This window comes from Penaeus japonicus, unplaced genomic scaffold, assembly GCF_977035675.1.
Source record: "Penaeus japonicus unplaced genomic scaffold, GWHDUDI00000001_assembly GWHDUDI00000037, whole genome shotgun sequence".
Classification (NCBI taxonomy): domain Eukaryota; kingdom Metazoa; phylum Arthropoda; class Malacostraca; order Decapoda; family Penaeidae; genus Penaeus; species Penaeus japonicus.
Window position 1 is genome coordinate 9,676,369 of NW_028234439.1, and position 5,000 is coordinate 9,681,368.

A 5,000-nucleotide genomic window follows, 5' to 3' on the forward strand; every position below is an offset into this window, starting at 1 on the left:
ACACCACCCACACACAAAAAAAAACATAACACAATACCCACACACAACCAAAAACATCAACACACAAACATATATATATATATATAATATCTTTATATTTATAATATATTATTGATTTATATATTTAAATCTATCATTATATATATCTATCATATAATAAAACACATATAAACACTATAATTTAACTAAATAACTAACTCTATATAATCTATTCTATAACAATATTTTTATAAATTATTAATATAACATACTAATATATATACTAAATATTATTATATATATTAAAGTGTGTTATAGTAATAAGATAGTATATCTATATATTTGTATAAATGTGTATATATATATATTTATATATATTTATTATATAATATATATATATTATATATATTTGTTATAAATGTGTATATATTTATATTTATATATCTATATATATATATATATATATATATATATTATATATATATGTATGTTCTATATATATATTATATATATATAATATAATCTATATATATATATTATATATATATATATATATATACATAAATATATATATACATATATTATATATATATAAATATATATATATATAATGTATATATATCTAAAATAATAATATATATATATATATAATAATATAATATATATATTTATGTATTTATGTATAACATATATATATATAATATATAAATAAAATATAATATATATAATAAATAAAATATATATATATACATACATTGCATATATATATAATATATATATAATATATATACATAAATGTATATAAATATATATATAATAATATAAATATATAACATATATATATATATGTTTGTTTGTTTGTGGTTGTGTGTGTGTGAGTGTGTGTGAGGGTGTGTGTGTGTGTAAGAGTAAAGTAATCCTAAATAATAAATAATTACATATATATACTAATATATAACAATCAATATATATCTATATACATAAAATATTTACAAAATTATAAAATATAAAAATATATATATAAAATATATAAATTCGTGTGTTGTGTGTGTGTTGAGTGATTGATGTGTAACTAAATTCAATAAAAAAGTAAACATTTATATTCTATATATATATACAAATATATATGTATATATAAAATATCTATAATATATAATATATAAAAAAATGTTTATGTATAATAATATATCTATCAAAATAAAATATATATATATATATATATATATATATAATAGGCGTGAGTGTGGTGTGTGTGTGTTGTGTGTGTGTGTGTTGTGTAATTTATAAAATTTATAAAAATTTATATATATATATCAATAAATATATAAATATATATATAAAATATAATATATTAAAATATATACGTACACACACACACACATACGCACGCATTCATTATGTTTACATATATATGAAGAAATTAGTGCCTACTGATGTTTTTAGACGGAGTGGTGGATAGATAAGCCGATAAATAGACAGACAGACAGAGATATCAACCGAACGATCGATCGACAGGTAGATTTGCAAAAGCAACCGTTACTGAAATAACGGCCGAAAAGCATGGTGCAGCAATTCCAAACAATTGAACACGCATCAATTTTTTTCTGAACAATATTCCATCATTTTCCCGTGTACGTTCATCGTGCAATCAGTTATTGATGCCTGAAAATTGGGCATTTTTTACATTTGCAAATATGAGGTGAAACAATGGATTTTATACGTTGTTTTGAAGGGATTATGTATTACGGAAAGTGATTATTCGGTCCGTTTTGTTGCACTTTTCTTTTTGTTTTGTTTGCGGTGTGCAGTTCATTAAAAAGAGTGAGCGAGAATGGGGGAGGAGGAAATGCCATAGTTGCATGAACATTTATGAGGTGAAAGACGAAAGAGGCAATCGTTATAGCTGATAACTACGAAATGATAATAATGATGATAATTGTTACTATGAAAATAATTACAATGATGATAGTGAGGAGAGTGATAATAATGAAAATGATAGTGACGATAGTAAAAATAACGATAACAATAAAAACAGTAACATTACTGATAATGATAGCTATAAAAGTGATAAAGGCAATAGCACTAATAATTATTATGATAATAGTGATAATAACGATGATAAAGATTGTGATCATAACAATAGAAACACCAAGAACAATAATGATAATAAAGTTGAGAATAATGAAGGTAATAGCTATATCGATAATTTCAATGATGATGGTCATAACAATGATAATGATATTGATAATAATGATGATAAGAATGTTAATGAAAATTATAACAACAACAGCGATATTAACAGAAGTAATGATAAAAAGTCATCATCATATTTGTAATGGTAATAACAAAAATTAAGATTATGAAAATTATAAGTAATGAGATAGATAAATAGACGATACGAAATTGAAAATGAATATAGATAACTTATAAACAAGTTCCGTATGCAAACATATATACTTTATACACAGTATGAAATGAAATGAATAAGATTAATGTTTATACGGGTAAACAAGTTCCAGAATATAATAAATAGAATATCACAATAAATGTTTTTTAAAACACGAAAACAAAAACTAAAAATAAAAAAAATAATTTGTCAATGTATAGATATCCAGTCTTAGGATGATTAATGGGAGAGATACGATGGTTCTAATGCCATGGTAAAAATCGTTATTTAAAAATAAACAAACGAACAAACAAAAAAAATCGTCCTAGTGAAAAAATGCACAGCGCTGACCTATTTCCAGGGCGGTGAAATCCCCCCTCTCCCCAAGGGAACTTATGCAACATTAGCATTAATGTACACGGAATTACACGCGCTCGTCTATCCGCCGCCCTAATCTATCCCAGGCTTTATGTATCTCTAAAGTCCTTTAAAAAATAAATGGACTTTTCCTTAATCGCCGTCGGTTTCAACATCCGTTGCGTGCGATCATTTCAGCTTCCCACGCGCGTGCAGACGGCAAAGCGACATGGGGTGGGGTAGATGGGGAAGGGTGGAGGAGGGAAGGGGAGGGGTGGAGGAGGGAAGAGAGGGAATGGGTAGGGGAGAGGAGGGGAGGGAAGGAGGAGAGGGGGTACGGAAGGTTGACATGGGAGGGGTGGGGAAGAGGACATCATATCATTATCATTATCATCATTATCATTATCATCATTATCATTATCATTATCATCATTATCATTATCATTATCATCATTATCATTATCATCATTATCATTATCATCATTATCATTATCATTATCATTATCATCATTATCATTATCATCATTATCATTATCATCATTATCGTCATTATCATTATCATCATCATTATCATTATCACCGTCATTATTATCATCATCATCATTATCATCATCATTATCATTATCATTATCATTATTATTATCATCATTATCATTATCATCATTATCATTATTATTATCATTATTATTATCATCATTATCATTATCATTATTATCATTATCATCATATCATTATCATCATTATTATTATAATCATCATCATTATCATCATTATCGTTATTATCATCATCGTTATCATTATCATTATCATCATCATCATTATCATTATTATTATCATTATCATTATCATCATTATCATTATCATTATCATTACCATTATTATTATCATCATTATCATCATTATTATCATCATCATCATTATCATTATCATTACTATCATTATCATTATCATCATTATCATTATCATTATTACTATCATCAATAGCATCATTGTCATTATTATTATCATCATCATCATTATTACAATCATCATCATTATCACCATCATTATCATCATTATCATTATAACTATAATCATCATTATCATCATTATCATTATCGTTATTATCATTATCATCACTATTATTACCATTATCGACATGCTAATTCATTATCATCATCCATACCATTATCATTATCATCATTATCATTATTATTATCCTTATCACTATAATTGCTTTTACTCTTTTATTGTTATTATCATTAGCATTATTTGCATCATTATCACCATTACAGATATTATCATCATTATCATTGGCAATATCATCAATACCATCGCTATCATCATTAATATTACCAATGTAATCATTATCATATTTTTTGTTGTTAATGTTATCATCATTACATTATCATTATTTTTATTATCACTGTTGTTGTCATTATCATTTTCATCATTCTGAATCTGTTATCATCATAGTTATATTATGATCATTATCATTGTCATTGTTATGCTATGATAATTTCCACTATCATTATTATTATCCCTTTTTATCCTTACTATTATTATCATCATCTTATCATCATTATAATTCTCATCACCTTCTTCAACATCAGCATGTGTTTCATCATCAGCATCAGAATATTCATCCTTATGATTATCTTATTAGAACAACCGTAATATTATAAATGTTCAATCGGAAATATGTGAATAGATCAGAAACGTTTAACAGTTACACGAGTATTGTGTTGTAATATTTAATGAGTTTTTGTAAAACTCGATAATTGCATTGTTAAAAGTCTAATAGAATTTTGTCTTTAATTTCATGTGTACGCATGGAATATTATTTCATCGGTTAGCGTGTGCATAAAAAAAAGGTGTATTTTATATTTGATCTATCATTTCGATCTATCTACAGTATATATGGATGCTTTCCGTCTATCCGTCTCCCTGCCTTTCTCTCCCTTTCCCTCTCCTCCTCTCTTTTATTCTCTCTCGACGAGAGATGGGAAGGAGGGGCTCAGTCTCAAAGGCGGTAACTGCCGCTTTGACCTCGGAACAGTTCAGATTTAGTCCAATGAAGACCTTCCTCTGCCTCATCCGTTGCTAAATCTGAGCTAATTCAATCTCTCCCCCCCTACCCCCCCTCTGTCTGTCCTCCCCTAACCCCAGAAAATACACGTACAATTATCCCTTCCAGTGCAATTGCAGTACTACTGAAAAAATATGCACAAAACCTGATGACTTCATCATTTGCATAGTAGCAAAAACGTCAGTAATGAAACAGTAGGGTTGCCTGGGA

At 26.4% G+C, this 5,000-nt stretch overlaps 1 protein-coding gene across 1 annotated transcript in view; it reads right to left on the reverse strand.

Moving 5' to 3' along the window:
- LOC122256100 (uncharacterized) overlaps positions 1 to 5,000 on the reverse strand; it is a 502,784-nt gene that overhangs the window by 234,203 nt on the left and 263,581 nt on the right. The window lies entirely within an intron of this gene.